The sequence below is a fragment of the Pinus tabuliformis genome, chromosome 7 (assembly GCF_031772625.1).
Source record: "Pinus tabuliformis cultivar Carrire ecotype Pingquan chromosome 7, CPIR1, whole genome shotgun sequence".
NCBI classification, from domain to species: domain Eukaryota; kingdom Viridiplantae; phylum Streptophyta; class Pinopsida; order Pinales; family Pinaceae; genus Pinus; species Pinus tabuliformis.
Window position 1 is genome coordinate 362314630 of NC_142293.1, and position 23509 is coordinate 362338138.

The window sequence follows — 23509 nt, forward strand, 5'->3', positions numbered from 1 at the left end:
ACTTTGAGATAGATGAATTTAAAGTAGCCATGATGAAAGAATTTGAGATGACAAATCTTGGTCTCATGAAATATTTTCTTGGCATAGAAGTTGAGAAATCTCAAAAAGGAATTTTTATTTGTCAAAATGAATATGCCAAAGATTTGTTGAAAAGATTCAAGATGGAAAATTGCAAACCCGTCCCTACACCAGTTGCAACAGGTACAAAGTTAAGCAAGGATGATGAAGGATCAGATGTCAATCCAACTCTATTCAAAAGACTGGTTGGTAGCCTCATGTATCTCACAGCTACAAGACCAGATATCATGCAGCGAGTGAGTTTGATTTCCAGATTTATGGAGACTCCAAAAGGCACACCTTGGAGTGTGGGAAAATGAGTTCTAATATACATAGCAAGAACTAGAGATCGTGACATAATGTATGCAAGCACATACAAGAAAGATTTGATTGGATACACATATAGTGATTTTGTAGGAATTTTAGATGATAGGAAGAGCACTTCTGGTTTTTTGTTCCACCTTGGTACAGGTGTGATTTCATGGGCATCTAAGAAGTAGCCCATTGTGACACTTTCGTCAGCAGAAGCAGAATATGTAGCAGCAACATCAACATCATGTCAAGCAGTTTGGTTAAGAAGAATATTTGATGGACTCAAGCAGAAACAACAAGGATCAACAACAATATATTGTGACAACACCTCAGCGATTGCACTATCCAACAACAGTGTGTTTCATTAGAAGAGAAAGCATATTGATACTAGATATCACTTAATTAGAGAACTTGTGAGAAATGGAGAAGTTCACTTGAAGCCTTGTAAATCTAGTGATCAATCAGCTTATATATTTACTAAGTCATTAGCACAATATGTGTTTGAGTTTCATAGAAGAAACCTGGGTGTTGTAAGCCTAGGTGTGACATAGACCAGCATGAATGTTTGAGTTGTCATGAGTCATGTTTTAGTTTAGTAGTTGTAATTAAGGGGGAGTGTTAAAATAAGCTAATTACTCCTGCATGAGGAATTGGCTAAACATAGAGAGTCAGTTAACTGAGTGATTCAGTGATTGATTATTTGAGTGTTGAGTCAAGTCGAGTTAAGTGATAAACAACTTTTATTGTGTGGTTGCATGTCAAGGTGAGTAGCTAGTTGGAAAAGGATAAATACCCTTCACCGGGTTCATTGTAAGCATCATGTTTTGTGTGATCAATAAAAGAGCAACAACTCGTGTTTTATGTGTGAATAATTCATGCTTTGTCTCCTTCGCCTTTCCAACATGGCAGGAGGGGAATTTCAGTTGTGTAAAAGGAAAGAAACATAAATTTCGTGATAGAAATTCAAGATCTGGAATCCCTATTTTCTTCATGAGTTGCCATGGTGGAAGAGGGGTTCATATCGAAATGTGATTTATCTTCGTCTTCTTATTTTTCTAATTCTTCAGCCGATTGGATGGCCTCCTTGGCTTCCTTTGATGACATGATGGCCAACGGAAATTTTTCATGGGCTTTCTCGCCTCCACTGATATCGCATGGCGACCCTCTCTTCCACATGAAATCTCTCAAAGACAAACTCCCCTCTCGCAAGTAAGTTGACAAGCGACAATTTATTGATTAAAAAAATCATTCTGTCCGCATTTCAAATAGGGGCGGTTGTAATCTTTTGCCGATTTTGGTTGTTTATTTAAGTAATTTGCAGGAGGGGTTTGTCCAAAATTTTTCAGCAGCAAGTCGCAATCATACATGTGTCTAGCAAATATGAAATGCGTAAAAGATCTTGCCAAATTGGTGAAAAATCTCAAGGGCTCCTGTAGCTGGGAACTCACGTAAAATCATCATATAATAATCAAACCATTGGATTGTCAATATTCTTGGCAACTCATGGTAAAAACATCATATAATAATCAAACAAGTAGAATGTTAATATTCTTGGTAGGCTCAAATCAATCCATGAAAATACCCCTAAAGACTTCCTATAGATTGAATATGTGCCAGAAAATGGTCATTTAATTCCCACGAAACCAGACAAACTACGGTTATCAGTTATCGCCTCCTAAATAAATAATATACATAGACAATACAGAAATTTATAGATACATACCCAACATAGTGTGTTAAAAGTTGTACATAGAGTCCACCCATCCACAACCACTTTTTGGTTAATTGTAAACTTTTAAAACCCTGACGGTTTCAAATCGGGGTGGAAGAAAACCCTATTATATTGCTTCATTCATTTTTAATATTGTTTCATACTATTTTTGTTTAGAATGAAAAAAATGTTATATTCAGTCATAAAATAGTTACATTTGCTTCATGGCATCCAAAACAACAACAATATCATAGTTAGTACAAGTGCATACCATCGATCATGAAATCATACAAATATTTATCCCTATAAGCAGTCCATGTAGCAATATCATGACTTATAATAATGGTGGATTATCAAAAAGATCTAATATAACCGACATCTTACTATTTATTTATTCATGATTGGTTTGTTCATGCTCCATGTTAAACTAGGGAAGATTTAAACAAAGGACCTCTTCATTTCCACATAAAAAGCTAAGCAATGATAAGATAATCCCATTTAACTCATTGCATAATAGTGTATTAAAGTAATCCCATTTAACTCATTATGGTAATCCCATCCCATTTTTCCGCCTATTACATGATTTCTATCTTCCTCACATTCTGCCTATTATTTAAGGTAATGTATACGTTTCGAATATATCTTTGTAACACAATAAGGTAATCCCATCCCATTTTTCCGCAATTTACATGATTTCTATCTTCCTCACATTCCGCCTATTATTTAAGGTAATGTATATGTTTTGAATATATCTATGTAACACAATAATTAGTTGAATTTCAATATGGGTTACTTCCTTTTTGATAATACGAAATATATATCAATTGGTGGCGCTGATATTATTATTTTTTATGGACAATTTATTTAATAAATGTTTATATAATTTTGAAATAATTTATTTAAGAGGGTTTGTAGTTTATAATGGTAGAAATGTGGTAATGTAATGTTTAGTTAATAATATTATTGAACTCATAAATATAATTTAATATGATAGATGTGGTGTAATGTAATATAATATCTTATAAACATTTTAATTGATTAAAATAAAATAATTAATAATTATAATTATCAATAAAACATTTTGATTGGATCAAATTATGCAAAAGTATATATATATATATATATATATATATATATATATATATATATGTAACGTTAAATTAGTAATTAAACTAATTTAGATTCATTTTAGTTCTCGATTTATCAAAATTCTAGAAAAAATAAATCTCTTAATATGTAAATATCTTATTTTATGAAAAAATTGAAATTATAAAATAAATTGGTATTATATTATAATATGAAATATAATAATAATAATAATATATATGGGTATTTATGTTTTTTAACTTAGCATTATATATAATCATAATAATGAATAAGTAATTGTATTTTCTTAATAATTAATGTATTTTGGATTCTTAAAACAATCTAAAATATGGAAGAAAAAAAATGTAAATCAATTTTACAAACACATATTTGTAATTTGATATTTAATACAATTTTCCAAAAAGCCATCCATGTGAGTGCTCCTTTAGTTTAATCATATAAACTTTCATATTTCAAAACCATTTTTATGTGAGCATCTTATATAGTAATAAACATATTCTTTATTTTGGAAAAATTATTAACAAATATTATAGTTATATATTGTGATGTATTTAAGTCATGAATTTTCATTTTAGGAATATAGTACCATACCATTCTACACATGTTTAATATATATAATTATGTAGAGTGGAAATTATATTGTATTAAAAGATGATAAGTGTGATTAACTTGTTATTGAGAAAACCAAATGATTGACAACATAAAATAGATGTTGTCCATTCAAAATATCTATAAGTATAATAAAAATTGTTACAATATTCTAAATTGAAATTGTCATTACTAGTGTTGTCAATTTTAAGACTATTAATATTTATAGCCTTTCCCAAAAGGAAGTTGAACATTGTAATTGATTTTTACATATAGATTCAAAAGGAAATTGACCTAGACCCAAAAGGAAATTGATAGCTAGATTAAGTAGCAATTGCACAACATGTTGCAAAGGAAATGTCTTAAGGTAGTAGCAAAGGAAAGAATACCATAGAAGAAAGAAGTAAAAATTTTATGATTGCCATTTACCATGAACAGATTTAAGAACCTCCCAATGAGTTTTATGTCATCTGGTACATAAATCCATTCTTCCACTTATCCTATGTCATTTGTTGATCTGTTATTTTTGCAACTATAATGTCCTTGGAATCCACAACATTTCCTGTGTTATTTGTGCAATTATAATGTCCTTTGAAACCCACAAAGTTTATACAACCTCTTAGCCTTTAATCAAAATCAAAAAATAATACTAATCAAGCTTTAGTCAAGGACTTCAATAAAAGAACTAATTGAGAATATTAATTTTAAGAGTTCATTTCCTTTCTTTAACATATCCGATACAAATTTTCTAAGTTAGTTTTGGTTCGGGTGAGCTACAACATACGGCTTATATCCAAGTAGCAAGAGCTTGGTTGCTTCAATCTAAATGAAAGTCAACATAAATCATTTTAATTCGCATAAGCAATATAAGTAATCTGAAAATCTGAAATCTTAAAGCAGATGAATATATATTTTAGTAAATGTTTAGTTTCTCATTTACACATTAAAAAAAAAAACATTTTGTTCAATATTTGCCACTACAAAATGGGATTAATTCCGACGAAGCAAAATAGTCCATACTAAATAAAAAATACACATATCAGAGTTTGTGTGAGAGAGAATCTATTTTTCTTCCTCAAATATGGAAACACACTTATAGGCAATGACCTTTTACAATATTCAAATTTAAGGTCAGTTCAATTGCTTCTTCATTATCAAGAACAATGAGTTCTGTTCAATGAAAAAAATCATGACCAGAATAATGGACAACTAGTTGTGAATTTTACAATACCACCAAATTTTGGTGTTTGTTTCTTTGGTTAAAAATAGCCTTTGCAATGATCCATATAGCTCTTCCGCATAAGTTGAGAATAACCTTACCCACTCCCATCACCTAAGTTGAGAATAACCTTACCCACTCCCATCACCCTCAACTTAAAACTAAAGTACAACTTCAACTTCAAAAACCTATCGATGTCTCCCTATACTTTTGGTACAACTGCTAATTATTACTGACCGAAAACATTAATTCACTTTCACTTTACCTTCGATTATAGCTGCAGATAGCGATTAATACGAAGTATATTCTCAACCTATCGAATCTCCATTATTAATTAAAAAGTCAATAAGCCTCCTCCCATTGGTTGATATCGGGAGAGCATTCGGCTAATAAATATGCATGCTTATAAAGTATGGTATGGGTAACATCAATTATTGGGAATGAGTTTTGGTATAATTTAAAGTGATGATCGGAAAAAAAATATATTTTAAAGAAAATTTTCTATTTATTATATTGATAAAAAAAAAAAAAATATTGTTTTTCTAAGAATTTCTAAACAAGGGTAATTATAGAAGTTTTAGTTCAAAAAAATTATATATTAATTTTTTTTTTATGAAAAGTTATTATTAAGTGAAAATTGATTGCAAACCCTTTAAATTGTGAATGTGATTTAATTTCATGAATTATATAACTTTCAGAGTGGAGGTTTCTGCGATTCATGATTATTAAGTAGTTTTCTTTCGGATAGATCACATTAGTTTTTTATAATGGTTAAGTTTTTTTTTGACACAAGAGGTTGAGTGCTTCAGCCATGTAGCTTAATTTGAACTCAAGGTATTTGTTTATATCATTATAATTTCATATTGATTTAGAAAATGTTTTTTAGGTTTATTTAAAAGGTGTTGATGGTGTGGTATTATGATCTATAAATTGTTATGGATATTCCACTAGATAGTTCATTACAATAAATTCAATAAAAACTAGACTAAAATATGAAATCTATATTATGAGGGTTAATTTTCCTTAGATTCCCAATTTTGATTCATATATATATATATATATATATATATATATATAGATATAGATATAGATATAGATATAGATATAGATATAGATATATATATATATATATATATATATATATATATATATATATATATATATATATATATATATATATATATATATATATATAACTAGAGAACATATAAATAAAATCACTCACAAACCATAAAAACCATGATATGCTCTACAAAATCCTTTTCAAATAAAACCTAGCTAGAAGTTAAGGTTGTTTTGCTCTCTTTTGTTTGGAATGGAAATGATATCCAAAGGAGAAGACACTCTCTCTGGAGTTTCTTGGAGACATGTGGCCTTTGGATTGCTACAAAATACAAACCTTATTTATTATGCTCTCTCTCTATCCACACTTAGCAACTCTACTCTACTATGAACACAACGCAAGAAAATAGAATGCAACCCTTTTTTCTCTTAGTGACTTGGTTATATGTCGACTTGATAGCCAACTAGGGGTTAAATTTAACCCATTCAACTCTCAACATGAGATACAACAAGACCCTTCTAGAGTATTCTTCATAGTCCCCATGTGGCTAGCAATTTTCCATGAGTAAGGGGGTCGACATGGTGTCATCTCAAATTACGGTGGTTAATCACAATAAGCTGACTTTTGGGAGGCATAAATTTTGCATTCAAACAATAATTTCTGTTGTCCTGTGAGATGACTCTAGGTCAGTTAGTCATGCCACAACATCTAAAATATTTTGTTGGTTTTAAATTTTATGGATGAAAAATGATATGAATTGTTTAAAACATGTGCTTAAGCCTTAACAATTACTAAACTAGATGAAAGGGATGCTATTTGTCTAGCTATAGTTAATTGATTTAAAGTGAATGACTAGCATACTGTGTGACGATATAACTTGCTAAATATTCAAACACTTGATTGGTTATAAGCAAAGAATACAGGAAAACAACGTTTACTATAGAACAAAATATATTAAAACTAATGTAGATTTGTGTGACAATTAATTGATACAATGGAGTTTATAATAACAAATAGTCTTATAAGCTAGTCCCTAGTGATTGTTGATAACTTCACAGGGGATTTAAGACTGACTGATACTCAGTATGATCTTACCTAGTTCTCTGCATAAAGAATTGAATATATGAAGCAACGCATAATGAAATAATCACATGTGAAAACTTACAAGAAGACAAAACTATAGTAGGCAAATTCAGAATCCTTTCATTAGCATTGCAATTCTCCAGCTCGGTTACATTATGTTCTCAATGTTCATACAACGGTCCAACTCATAATAACTCGAATGAGGAGTTATTTGTAGAAAACTAAATATCTATTAGAGATATTTATTACAATATCTTACAAACGTAGTACAAAATAATAGGAAATTGAAAACTTCTAAGTGGTGGCACTATTCTTTAGGAATCTGTTGATGATTAGTCCCCAAAAAGTGATGCCCATCTGTCTGTCAATTGAATATGAAAGTTACTCAATTACTTCGCAGAAGTGATCCCATATTTCTTCACTTGGTATGGTGAGATTTGCCAACTTTTTGTAGACTTCATGTACTTCTCTGTATTTCACAAAAGTGGGCTTATTTATAAAAATATGTTTTATTTCACGCTTAATGGTCAAATATGTTGGGAATAATAATGAGAAGGGGGAGTGAATCAGTATTTACAAATCAATAAATTTTTCAATTCATAATTAGATTTATATAAGCTACTTCAATGAAGAGAACTTGTGTGTGCACGCAACTGTTCTTAAGGCAACCAACATATATCTAGTGAACTTATGATTCAGTTAATTCATCATATGTTGATATTTAATTAGTGCATCAGTACTTTATTAAACATTAAATAGTAACCATGTGCATTAATAATAGAATAAACCATCACACATAAGCAACACACATGAAAACCAAGATTTAAGGTGGAAACCCAATGCGGGAGAAAGACCACCTGTTGTTGTTGTCTCTGTATTCTTTTAATATAAATAATAATCTATTTACAATCTTGTATTGATGTAAAATCATACCAGTATGTAGGCACCCACCTGTAGAAGCCTACAACCTTCTCTCGTTCTCCAGCTTCTACTGGAAGGGAGCTACAAACCCCTAGCTCTTGTACTAGCCGATATGTTTATTAGTACGTAGGCATCGTCCTACAGAAGGCTACGATCCTCTCTCTTCCTCGAGGCACCACGTTTCATAAATTTTCAGACTAGATACTCCTAGTACAACAACACAATACGAAAGACACGTTTCATCAAATTTTCATGTTGGACCCATCAAAAACATTGAATCTCAAACTCAATAATAATAACTGCATCAACTAACAATCAGTCAGTCTGAACAGTCAGATCACTCTCACCTAAACACTGTGCTGAACCCAGAAACCTGCATCATCATCCAGAACCAACTGCAATGTCAAAAATCATATGTCAGAATGCATACGCTACTTTAATGAAACCAATCTCTGTGTATACGCTACTTCCTTTAACCAAACTTGCGTATACCTCCAAAATTACTGAATCATAAAAAATTCTAAATCAAATTTGTACCAACTAGTAATATTCTGAAGATCAACTGTCAAATAACAGAGATATAAATAGTCAACAACAAAGATCATCCTTCTCACTTAATCAATCAATCAATCAGACTCAATCTCCTTATGCATTCATCTCTACTTTAAGATCTGAGAAGACATCATTGACAGACAACAGTAAAACAACAACACTGATAAGATAGATCAATCATATCTGAATAACATGATTTTCTTTTTACATGTGCTACTTGGAAGAGTCGAACCAATGTGTATACGTTCCTTCACCAAGGCAAACCAATGTATAGATCTCCAAATAATAACTTATAACTTCGCAGCTATTCCACACTTCAGATATACCCATGTCATAGTATTTAAAGGACAAAAAAAAATTTAGCACGTAGATCTAGTCTATTCATTATCAGATCACATAATGATAAGTCATTTCAGGCCTTACGGCCCTAATCCATCATTAGAACTCATCCATCATCGAACACTTAGGTGCATACTTAGTTCAGATCAAGCAATGCATCAGAAACCCATAACATGCATATTTTCTTTTGATCTAACTCTTCATAAGATATTCGTTGCTTGTGCACTTAGCCCTTTGATCTTCTCCTCCTTATATAGTTTTAGCCTTTCTCAATACCTCGGACAAAAACAACACGTAGAACCTGTGGTATTCTTAGACGGGATCAAATAATGTTACTCTGCTCAATATTGTGGGCTAATACCATGGTATGGACCCTTGGTATTCTTTAACTTTAATTTACCTTAATTTTCGATCCGATATGTGCTTTTCCTCTTGTGAAAGTGAGTGCATATGTATACGCTATTTTTGTACAGTAAACACACTTGTATATGCTCTTTTTGTACAATGAACCCATGTATACAACTTAACAGACCTGAAAACATTCTTTTTCCTCAATTTCTTGATTCTGATATGTAGTCCTTTGTTCCATCATCCTTTTCTTTTGTACCATTACTATGTTACCTCTAAATAGACCTGTTATAATGTGATTTTCCATTGTATATTAATTCTAAACTGATTCCTTTGAACTGCCCAACATTTTGTCAGATCTGTAAACACAACTTCCATGCATTCCATCAGATCCTGTTTATACTTATATCAATTATTTCATTCATCAAAGAACAATTTTTATCAAGGAAAACACACACTAACATTCTCCCTGTATCAAACCTTTGACCACTATTTTTTTCCTTCATTTTTTCACCTCTTATTTGTCTTGTACATTCATCTAGTTACCATATACATGTTCTACTACAAGTGGGTTGCCATCAAGTATAACACATGCATCATAATGCCAACAATCTCCCCCTTTGGACTTCATGGAAAACACTTTTGCGTTTGGTCACCACAACCTATAAATAACATCAAGACATCAAGCTACTCTCCAAACACCACCCTCAAAACACCAAGCTACTCTCCCCCTTTGACATCAAGGACAAAGGGTTGGCTGACCAATGTTAAATGAAGACTTTTGTACCTAGACTGCTGAATATGAATAATGATCATGCTCCCCCTAGGCACATGTTGGAGTTTCAGATCAAATTCCCCTTTATACATGCTGAGATGCACTATACTGTTCATGCTCCCCCTGACCACCTGCAGCATCTGCATAAATATTTTTCTAAGTAATAACATGACTCTATAATGACCTTCCTATCACCAATGACTTGTACATACATAAATCACCCAACCAAGTGGAGATATACCAAATTTTATTCATCCACCCAACCAAGTCGGTTTACATATTTGACATGATTTCAAAATTCTTTACATGACTGAATATAACAATCATTACAACATAGGTCTTTACATGACCTTTACATCAAACGATATACATGACATTTATAACAAATACAAAAGATATAAACAATACCATGATAGTTATCAACAACTATCATACACCATATATGATCTGCACCATCCAGAACAGCAACCTGTCCATCATCAGTTTGCAAGATAAGCCAATGTAACTTTGATATCATAAACCTGTGACAATCTATGCCGCATATAGATGTCAACTTATCTTCTTGATCTTATCAAGATCACCTTACTCCATAGCCTTCCATGAATCAACCAAGCATATGTCATATCTCCAACTAGTAATGCAAAACCATTCACATCATCTATATATGTGTGTGTGTGTGAAACTACCATAGTCATAATCTATGACCATAATATCATCATTGTCGTAACACGAACTCCGTGATTTTTCCGTAACAACCCTCAATATATCAACCATGTATCTTTACTAGGTATTTTTCCAACATCCTCATCTAATAACCATCAATCATGATAATCAACATATGTGAGAATTAAACCTATCATCTTAAAGTAAGAATTCATCATCATTATGTGAATAAGTGAGCCATGTCTCCAAATAACCATGTCTTCAAATAGATATGTCTTCATGAAACTTGCAACATCACCATTCTCTTAGCTAACCAAAAATATTTACCAATATGCAACTTAAGTAATCATCCATGTATCCAACATAATATGTATCCATCATAGAGATAGCAATATGTATATAGCTTCTCATCAATGTGAAAAGTAAACCATGAGCACATAGTCATTTGTCAAACTTTCTTGATACCATCAAGTGCGACAATCCTCAACCAATATACCATGTGAGATCCAAGAACTATAGGAATATTTATTCATAACTGCACCATATGAAATTTATGTATCTTTGAAGGCATGATGACAACAACATAAAAGAAATAGGTGACATTTATCAAATAATGAAGTTGTGTACTCAAGCTTTGTTCTTCTCCTTGACCTTATGAAGATCACCATGTAAGAAACATATGTACTATATGCATCATCAAAAAGAGTCATCCACAATCATCCATAAATATGATATGATTACCAACTATGTGGCTCAAGCAAAGTATCATTTCAGATTTCATCATAGGCAACCCATGACTGCAGCAAAACATTTCAGCAACATAAGCATCCTCACCATTGATAAGACCATTATGTACCAAAGACTTCTAAACATAATGCCAAAAATGCATTATTAGAAGCATATTATCACTGTGAACCTGTGCCAATTGTTCATTGTCATATTTGATCATTTCATATATCAGTAAGAATCATTAAGGCATCATCATCAACTAGTTATACATCAAGTCATCAACAATTTATGAGGATCAAAAGAACTTTCAAATAACATCCATAGACTATAATCATCAATTATCAAGATAGAAAATACAATTGATAATTGACTAAACCATATCAAACCCCTTTTCTAAGTATGTCCCACAACTTCTTCTTTAATCCAACATATACATGACTGTAAAGCTTCGAACTCACATATATATGTGACTTGTCTTCATGATAACTGTATATGAAACTTAGAACACTGAAATTTCATAGTTTTAGTTCCTCTTGAGTCTATTATGTCTGTATACTGAGCTATGCCACATCTTTTTCACTGTAATTCCTTCTTCTTCCATACCTTGGAGTGTGATGATGTTTTCTCCTTTTGGCATGTTGGCCAAAATTTGCTCCTGCATTCTTTTGCTATATGCCCAAACTTGTTACAAGCATAACATCTTATATGTTTCATATTCCTTCTAAAGAAATCAATCACTTTTTGACCAAACATATTACAATAAAGGCAATATTCCTTAAAGTATGATGAAGGGGCTACCCCATGTATACCCATAGTATGCATGTACAATGCATAATCACATTTGTCCCAGGAATTGTTAACTCTTTTCCGAGTTAAATCCTCATTACTTATATGGTTAAGGCCCATTAATAAATCTCATGCAAAAATATTCATTACAATAGCCCAGTCTTTCCCTTAATTAATCCTCCTTTCTAGCGGGACTCTATAACTCCACATAACCCTTCATTAACCTTTTGTTAATTCTTAATGCCGCATATATATATCCAAGTCCCGTAAAACTTATTACTTTGGGTCATTCAAAGACTTAACCCATCAACCCTTCATGTCAGTTCTTTAATCTATTATAAACCTTTACAATAGAAATACACATAAAATCATGTGATTCATACCTTTTTCCACTTTAATATGGCCTTTGCACAGTTTCTGAGATATCCCTTTATCGCAATCGCAATATCATTTCTCCACGGTCTCACTACACATGAACCCTTCTGCTTCCGATATGCGATAACGCCGGAACTTAAATCATAATTAACCACACTTATTGTTTGTCACATTTCACTCCCTGATCCTAATCAGTGCTTCATCAACGCTTGTCACTATCGGCATATCAGCCATCGCACTATCGCATTCCTATTGTCCCTGTCACTTGACTTTGCTGATTTCTGATTTGCGATTGAATCATGACCATTGATCTGGTTCCGATCCAACAGTTCCCGATCAATTGGTGATCTCTCATCGCACTTGTCCAAGGCCGGATTCTAATATCTCCATAAGGATCCAGCTAATGCAATTTAATCCCAACCATTGTTCATAAAGGTCCAACGGCTACTGTGCACTGATTCTTCACTTCTCCGCTCTTCCGCTTCACTTGGTTTTTACGTTTTTTCTTCAATTTTTCCCTATGGTTTGGGTTTCTTCAAAAGGTTCTTGGTCTTCGCTATTCCGCTGCGCGACTCCCTCCTGAGCTTTCCTCTGCGGGTTCCTCAAATCATTATCATTCCAGGCTTTTCTTGAATACTTCGAATAGATTCAAAGATCCTTTTCGATCCACTGTCACATGCTTCTCCACTGTGTATTCTGCCGAACTCTGCCTGCATACATATTTGTTATACAGAATATCTAACACACACATAACTCATCATTTGATGCTCATAATGCACATTCACATAGTTTTTGGAATTAAATCTCTGGTTATGTATTTACAACAAATAATCACATAACAAGACTCTCAAGATTCTTTGACTCTCTCTGGCTCGATCTTCTAATTAGTGGCCCCTCTTCCTCTCTTGCTCGTAAGCTTACAAACACACCTGCCTCCCCGTAACTAACCTCTTCTCTTATTTTCTTTTCAATACATCATTAGCAATGTCTTTACAGTTGAGGCACTATTCCTCAGTTACTTTTCATTTGTTCAACAGTTTCTTCAAACAAATTCCTAACTAATCCTAATCCTCTCACATTCTCCTACATTCGAGAACATTTACGAATATGTCTCACAATATTTAATTAATTCATATTCTCATTAAAATCACTCAAAGGCCTAAATATTTACATTAATTCAATAGTTAGGAAACCAACTTCCTTAAAACACAAGACCCCCTATGTACACTAAAATACAATGATATTGTTGGGATGAATGCTCCTGCATCAGACTCCCAAGTTAGAAAATATTCATGATCTCCTGATCATGTGTCTTCATATTTTGTTAGGAAAAACCTCCAGGGTCCCAAACTTTAGTTTGCAACCGCCCAAATGCTTTGCTCCTTTGTTCCTGCTGCATGTCTGTTGTCTTTTGCTTTATCTTTCTCTCCTTGTCAATCAAGTTCATACTCTAATTGATCATCCTTCCTGCTGTCATCAACTTTCTCCCTATGGTCTGTTTCATCATCAGCTTCCAAATTCTTCAATTTCTTCTTCCAGCACATCTTTGGGCTGGTCCATACTCTACCACTTACTTTTTCTTCTTGCTCATTGTTTCAGGTTGTTGTTGTTGTCCACCAACTCTTCAAATTGTTGTTGGTTACTTCGACTATGTAGTTGCTGGTTCCTTACTACCGCCCTTACATCCTTACCCTCTATCAAGATTATCTTTGTCTGCATTGAATCCTGACTTTCCAGCATTCTCTCTAGTAATTGAACATCTCTGTTCCATGGATTGAATTCTTCCACATAATCCTCTTCTTCCACTTTTATTTGGCTGCTCATCAGTCTATTTATTTGAATTCTCAAAAGAATTCATGAGAGTGTCAGCTAGTTTCTCCTCCACATCATCTGCTCCAATGATGTCTTCCTGTCTTTGTTCACTGTAGTGAACTTCTTCATTCTCATTCAGTTCTGATTTTACAATCTGAACTCTTACCTTTTGTTCTTCTAACCTTTCTTCCAAAAGACTTAACTCATGCCAAAAATTTTCCATCTATCTTGGAATTTCTCCCAAAAGTTTTATACAATCCTCACTATCTTATTCTTTGTCATAAGCATGACTTATTGGTGACACTATTTCTTCACTCGAAAGACAGTCATCATCATACTTTTCTTGGCAACTTTCAGCTTTATTCATGACAATTCCATAGGATGGTTTGTCTTTTGCAATGCCTGCATTCACACACAATTTGTCAATTTTAAACCCACGAGATTTCAGGATCTCATTTAATGATTCAATCATCAAATCCTCCTATTGTTCCAAGTCCTCTACATGACTTAAAAACACTTCAATGGTGTTCTCCTCAATCTCATCAAGTCCTTTACTTGATTGCTTGATGTCCTTCTCTACTTTTTCTTTTAGAACATAATTTAGATTCTGCCTATCTTCTTCCTTCTTTATGACAATATTAGAAAATTGTCCTTCTTCATGTGTTCCACCTGCAATCATACACAAATTATCAGATTTAAAATCATGTGACTCTTTGATCTCATTTAAAGTTTCAGTCTTCAAGTCTTCATATTCACCCAAAACTTCACCCTGTTCTGGTTCACAAATAGATTCTTCCTTTTCCAACTCAGCCTTTCTGAGTTCTTCCACCTACCACTTTACTTGCTTTTGTTGTAGTCTTCTATGTAGCTTAGACCACTTCACTGACTTTTTCCTCAAGGCCCAACCTTGTCTTTGGTTTTCCTCAAGTATCATCCTCAATACATTGAGTTTTTCTTTTATCTCTGCAATTTCCTTGTCAATCTCCTCTTGACTCATCCTCTTTCCATTTGCCTTGGCAACCTCTTTCTTCATCTTTCTTCTACTATGGTCTTCCTTAGAACCTCTGCAATGACTATCATCAGTCATCTTCTTCTCTATCTCTTATGAGTTCCTCACACTCACTATGAGCTGCACTAAAGCCTTTGCAACAACAAGTCCTCCTTGTTGCAACTTACCTCACCAATCTTTCCTCTGTACTTCGTCTTTTGGCAAGTACTTGGTTCTCTACCTTTGGAACCTCCTTTGAGCACTTCTCTCTGCTCTTTCTAGGCTTGAACTCATCTGCACCTTTTAAGAACACAACTGTCCTTTTGTATTTCAATCATAATTGGAATACTAGGTTCTGATCACCTCTTCTTTCACTCAGAAAGTTTTACGAGCTTCCTTCATCCTTTATCAATTCTACCCACATATTTTGTGGAATTGCCTTTGTGAGTTGCAACACTACCTCTGCAGTAACAAGTCTCCTTCTTGTTACATATTCCTCACTAAGCTTTTCTCCTCTGAGCTCAGTCTATTATCCTTACTCTGGTTCTTTCGTCTTGAACCAATTGGGTACTCCTCGCTCTAAATTGCTGCAACCTTCTCATATTCTTATGTTGTTACCTGTGTGTCCATATAAAAACCACACATTCTCCAATCTTCAAATCAAATCAAAACAAAACATATCATCTCACCTTTCAAGATCTCCACATGATCTTGTTCCACCATTCTCCTGCACTTTGAATGGATTGTTCTCTGCCTTGCATCTGCAAGTTCTGCTACACTTCACCTCTATGTGCTTGCTATTTATCAGATTAAAATCTGATCTCCTCTTGCCTGCACAAACATCTTAACACATAACTCTGTTCTAAGTTTCTTCAAAGAGCTTTAACTCACTCTGATTCCAATTGACGCAGGGGCTACCCCGCGTATATCCACAGTATGCATGTATAATGCATAATCACATTTGTCCCAGAAATTTTTAACTCTCTGCCGATTTAAATCCTCATTACTTATATGGTTAAGGCCCTTTAATAAATCTCATGCTGAAAAATTCATTAAAATAGCCCAGTCTCTCCCTTAATTAATCCTCCTTTCCATCGGGACTCTATAACTCCACATAACCCTTCATTAACATTTTGTTAATTTTTAATGCCACATATATATATATCCAAGTCCCGTAAACCTTATTACTTTGGGTCATTCAAAGACTTAACCCATCAACCCTTCATGTCGGCTCTTTAATCTATTATAAACCTTTATAATAGAAATACACACAAAATCATGTGATTCATACCTTTTTCCACTTTAATACGACCGTTGCACAGTTCGCGAGATATCCCTTTATCACAATCGCAATATTTCTTCTCCATGGTCTCACTACACATGAACCCTTCTACTTCCGATATGCAATAACGCCAGAACTTAAATCATAATTAACTGCACTTAATTACATTATCGGGTTCGCTCTTATTGTTTGGCGCATTTCACTCCTCGATCCTGATCAATGCTTCATCGACGATGGTGCTTGTCGCTATTGGCATATCGGCCATCACACTATCACATTCCTATTGTCCCTATCACTTGAATTTGCTGATTTCTGATTTGTGATTGAATCAAGACCGTTGATCTGGTTCTAATGCAAAAGTTCTCGATCAATCGGTGATCGCTCATAGCACTTATCCAAGGCCTAATTCTGATGTCTCCAGAAGGATCCCGCCAATGCGATTTAAAATTGGTCGTTGTTCATAAAGGTCCAATGGCTACTGTGCACCGATTCTTCACTTCTATGCTCTTCCACTTCACTTGATTTTTACGCTGTTTCTTCAATTTTTCTCTGTGGTTCTGGTTTCTTCAAAAGTTTCTGGGTCTTTGCTATTTCGTTGTGCAACTCCCTCCTCAGCTTTCCTCTATGGGTTCCTCAAATCATTATTATTCTAGGCTTTGCCTGAATCCTTCGAATGGATTCAAAGATCCTTTTCGATCCACTGTCACGTGCTTCTCCAGTATGTATTCTGTTGAACTCTGCCTGCATACATATTTGTTATATAGAATATTTAACACATACATAACTCATCATTCGATGCTTAAAATGCACATTCACATAGTTTTTGGAATTAAATCTCTGGTTATGTATTTACAGTAAATAATCACATAACAAGACTCTCAAGATTCTTTGACTCTCTCTGGCCTAATCTTCCAATTAGTGGCCCCTCTTCCTCTCTTTCCCATAGGCTTACAGACACACCTGTCTCGCCCCATCTAACCTCTTCTCTTTTTTTCTTTTCAATACATCATTAGCAGTTTCTTTACAGTTGAGGAACTGTTCCTCAGCTACTTTTCAGTTGTTCAACAGTTTCTTCAAATTAATTCCTAACTAATACTAATCCTCTCACGTTCTCCTACATTCAAGAACATTTACAAATATGTCTCACAATATCTAATTAATTCCTATTCTCATTAAAATCACTCAAATGCCTAAATATTTACATTAATTCAATACTTAGGAAACCAACTTCCTTAAAACACAAGACCCCCTATGTCTACTAAAATGCAATGATATTGTTGGGCTAAATGCTCCTACATCAAAGTACCTGGAAGCTAATGATCTTTCTGTGTGACAGTTATTAGTTTGAACCATTCTACTTCTGCATCTTGCTGCAACATGTCCAAAATTGTGACATGTAAAACATTCAACATCATTCATTAGAGGAAAGAATTGATTAACACTTCCATGGTTATAAGTAAATGATTTTCTTTGAAGACTTTCTTTCCTTGGTTGTTGATGGGGTTGACCTCTTATCTCCTTGTTGAGCATTTCCGATTTTGCATTAGAGTTCCTGTTATAGACATTTTTGTGCCTTACAGCATTGAGCATGAAATGTCCATAATCTAAGGGATCCAAAGTCCCTAAACATGTTGTTCCTACCCCTAGAGGAACAAGGCTAACAAACCACAGCAATTCACAGAAGTTCTCCACCTGAAACTGCTCAAAAACAAGTCAATTCAGGATCATGTCAACTGCTCCACTGGCTATCTGTGCTGAATGTCAATGACTCCACTGGCTACCTGCGCTGAATGTCAAAGCCAACACTGGCTACCTGCGCTGAGCGGGAGAGGACATGTGGCAGGCTCATTCCTCAAGGTGTCAGAACCCAGGAAGCTTCCAAAATGACACTTGCCTCAGGGAATTTGACTGGTGATGAGTAAGAGGTTCCAAATCTCCAAGTGGAAGCAAGAACCTCCAAGTGGAATCAAGAACTGACAGAGGGAGAGGACACTAGTCAGATCTCAAGCTGACTCATCCTCTCTCCAAACATCTATATATAGATCTCTCCTCCATGAGATCTAGAGGCTGGAATTTTGTTATTGCAAAGAATTGTTGTTGGTTTGAGACTGGAATCATTGGGTGCTTAATGCTTTGAAGGGAGGTGAAGATAGGAATTCCATTCTGCTGGGAAGGAGATGCTGGATTGGAGCCCTCTGGGTTGTATCTCTTCCTGAACCTTGTTATTTATCAATAAAGCTATCTTGGTTTTCTCCTATATACTGATGTATCTTTGATGTATGATTGCATTAGTGTATTTGATTTATTTCTAATCCTGAATCATTTATGAATATGAATATTTGCCTTTGTGTTGTGTTCTTCTCTTGTCTCAAGTAGCTGTTCTCTTGTCGCAAGTAGCTGTTCTCTTGTGATCTTGCAGGAAGGCAAGTAGCTGTTCTCTTGCGGTTTTGCGAGGAGGCAAGTAGCTGTGAACACCCAAAGAGAAGAGGATCTGAGATCAAGGGACAAATGGAAGACACCGGTAAGTCCATTGATCTCTCTTCTTTCCCATTTCATAAAGAAAGAAACCAAAATAGCTGTCTCTATTTGTTGCTAAGGCACTGTCACACCTTAGGTGGATAGGATTGTCCTGCATAGCCATTTTTCCCCACAACAAATTGGCGACTCCGCTGGGGAAATTTGTTTTAGTCATTTTATTTGTGTTTCTATCATTGTTTGTTTCATAGACTCAACAACAACAATCGAACTGCTTCTGCTATTCTCAGTTGCAAAGTAGACAGTTGCTGCCTTGATCCAATCACTGGATTTGTCTATGATCTGAACAATGGATTCATAAATGATTTGATGATCCTTTGTGATAGATCTTAGTACCCTCTCAAAGCATCCCTTTGATTGTACCTTGCTTGTGTTTCTGATTTGGCCTGAAACCGTTGATTATTGAGCAATCTGTGACCCAAAACCCAGTGAGAAACGAGAATTTCTCCTTCAGCGCAACTACTGTGAAGGCATTCTGCATTTCAACGCAGGTCCTGTGAAGGCTACCTGCGCTGAATGTCAAAACCACAGTGTTGAGGTTGCGCTGAACCAGTTTTGCCTTGTGCAGCTGGGGTTCTCTGCTCTCTGTTGCCCTGTTTTGATCTCTGTTTATTGCAGCCTCTAACCAGCATAGGTTCCAGTCTGATAACTCCTTTTCTCTGCTTAAATTCCGCCTCCTTTTGTACAAAAAGAATGTGAGTGTTTTTATGTATTTGTGGCGTCATTTACAGTTTTCCTTTGCATGAGTGAAATAATCATCCTGTAGCCCTTGATTCAGATCTGTTGATTGTGATCTTAGGAGAGAGTTCATTGGCTGTTTACAGTTGATTATACATTTGCTTTTGCTTATTGGTTTGAGTTTGTCTCTTTTAAGTGTCGAAACAAGCTGTTCATTTCGAAAGTCGCAAAGTGTTGTAATCTCTTCTACCCTTGTTGATTTCGAAAAAGTAAACTTGTTTGTATCTGTCATTTAAAAGCAAATTCAAAGTTGTACAAAAAAGCTTTCTTTGTAGGCATCAATACTAAGAAAGCGGAAAACAACACCTGCATTGTGCATTTGCATTTTGATAAGTTTGCATGCTTGATTTAGGAACAGTGCATTAGAGTGTGTTGATTGCTCTTTGAGAAAAGATGGTGTCTTTCTTTTCCCTTAGTAGCTAGGATTTTCAAAGTTGAAAGATTATAAAGCTTGCTTATCATCTTAGACTGCATTTAGGAATTGTACCATACATCTCGTGGTGATCCAGAAAGGCAAACTTCTAAAAAGATCAACTTAAAATAAACTGAATGAACTTAACAACGCTTTGCAACATAACACATAACATAGAGGTCTAGGCTAGAGACGTGTTCCGACGTCGTTAAGCCTAGTGACTGTCGATCTCGTGGAAGGTGGGTGATTCCTCCTGAGGACGATAGCGCTAGTACGGATTGTGCTCCCACGTATCGTCGCGTATATATTGGGAGACCCCTATAGGAATAAAGCTTTTATCCTTAGGAAGCCGTGTCGGCCGCCCTACTGATCGCAATGCACTGAACACAACATTCAGGAAGATCGACCGCCCATACCCTAAAAAGTATTCTGTGGTTTTGCGAAAAGTTTGGCACACCCTCTGCCTAGAACTCCACAGCAGTTTCTTTTGGCCTTTTTCAGACTCTATAACGGAAAAAGTCCATCCGAGCATTTGTCACTTCGGGCTCGTTAAAACATCGAAGGAGACTACAGTCATATTTAGCTTTTTCTCGACTCTTTAAAATTGAAAAAGAAAGTTGTGTCTAAGCATCGTTAAAATTCATTTTAAACGGAATAATCATCACCATTCCCTCGTTGGTCTTCGAAGTTAGTCTCTTTTCATCGCAAGTTCTTGTAGAATCGCTAGAAAATCTTTTGGATAGACTAAATATGTCTGAACAACCGTCGACATCTAGGACTGTGTCATCCGACACAGCAGCAACAGAACCTCCTGCTACTACTCCAACGATGTTCAATGGTATACCATCTGTCCCGGCAAGTTATCAACAACAAGCCGGAGTCCCATCAGGGACTGCTTCGACAACATGGTTAGTTCCTATTTCTTCATCCGGATTATCATCTGGTATTTCTTACGTTGAAACTCAACAAATTGATCCAATGTGTCTTCAAAGGCCAATCTACCCTTTAAGTACTGGATTTCCGCCATATGGAGGGCAGTATGCCTTTTCATTGTTCCCTCCCGGAGAACAACCATATGGGAGTTTACAACAAAGTTCAGGTCAAACTGGAATTACATCCAGCGGTTGGGTACCAATACTGCCTCAGCAACCAAGGGTTGTATATTCAATGCAACCAGTCCACCCTGTGTCGAATATTCCCACTATACCTGCTATGGTGAATGCGTCGCAAGTACAAGCGCTACCTGTTGTATGTCAACCCCAACAGCCTCAGGTTGCAATACAACAGCCTCTTGTCTCAACGACTCAATCACAACCTCAGGTTAGTGCCTCCTTATCTGGAGCGACTCAGGCTCAAACAAGTACTATGACTCCTCATCTTGGTCAATCATCCAGTATTGGACAACAGCAAATGGTCCAACAACCAGGGATGGTTCAATCAGAACAACCGCCATTCCAGCAATCATATCAAGGACCTGAGCAACAAGTCTTTCTAAGTAATAGGCAACCATATTATAGTGGTTATGCCCATCAACCTTGTCAAAGTTTCCAGCATTATGCTGGTATGCAAAGACCCACTGCTCAGGCAATTCCATCGTATCCTGGGTATGCTTCGCCTAACCTGAATCAACATTTGCCCTTTGTAGCAACTCTAGAATTACCAGATCTAAACTGGCTGACGAATGATCCAATTGCTTATGCCCCTTGGTGGCCAACGATTCCACATAAACTTCCGTCAGATATTCCTAAATTTAATGGAAATCCAGGTGAAGATCCATCGAATCACGTGATGACATTTCATCTATGGTGTTCATCAAACACCCTAAACGATGATTCGATAAGGCTTCGCCTTTTTCAGAGGATGTTAACGGGTCCAGCAACAAAATGGTATATTGAGTTGCGTAGAGCTTCGTTCGACAACTTCAGTACCTTAGCCACGACTTTCTTAACCCATTTTCAATTACCGATAAGGTATGAAACAGGAACGGAACTCCTAACCAACTTCAAACAGACAACGGCCACTCACATATCTGATCATATACATGAGTGGCGACGTCGTCGTAGGATGGCAAAAACATACGTCCCCGATCAACTATTAGCTGAATGGTTTATCAAGTTGTTACTTCCTGTTATAACGGAAGATGTGGCAAAGGGAGGAGTCGTAACGGAAGAGCAAGTTATCGCTCGTGCGCAATATCTAGACTTGGTCTATACTCAGTCTGGCACGCTCTAAGACAAAATACCTGACGCCCCTAGACCGGAATTCTCAATTCCTCCTCCTCCTAAATCAAACAATGACTCTCATGCCGGTGGTGGCGTGATTGGAAAAACAGATACGAAATCGACAAAGGCTACATCTAAAAAGGCCTGTAAGATTTCTAGTCAAAATGCAAATGAGGAACTTCTTGCCTCGGAAGTAAATGCCATGTCGACCGACAAGGGCAAACAACTGAAGCAACCAAGGGGCAAGAAGAAAAAGAAAGGGAGAAAAAGGAAACCCCCTACGGGGTGTCATATATGCGATGAGGATCATTGGACGAGAGATTGTCCACATATAGCTAAAGCTAAGAAACTCTTTAAGAGTTCAAAAACCCTAGCAGTATTGACTGATCTGTTTCCAAGCCCGGGAACCAAACTGGTTGCTAATCAAAATGCTTCCTGATCCCAAGTGCTTATGTTGTCTACCTCAAAGCAGCAGAATGATGCTTTGACAAGGAATAAAGATTACGGGAATCCACAGCTGTCGAATAACAAGGCTAATGAACAACCTAGTAGTTCGACGACAACTTTGACCGAAGTTGTGCCACCCATCAGTCCTGAACCAATGATAAAGTTGCCAAAGGGAGTAGTACACAAATCGACATTTAATCCTCGTGCCAAAGTAGCATAGAATTATAATATAATAGAGGACCTGGCCCAATCGCCGTCCGCTATGTCGACGCTTGAGGTACCGCAAAATTGCCTCTCCCAAGAGCAAGCTTTATTATCAGCAATAGATGAAATTGACCTAATGTATTCCAATCTTGTGGCCTTTGATCATAAAGGATATGACCCTCAGTTACCAGCTCAACTAGCTTTCCTTATTCAAGTGAAAGCCCTCAACAAAACTCTTCTT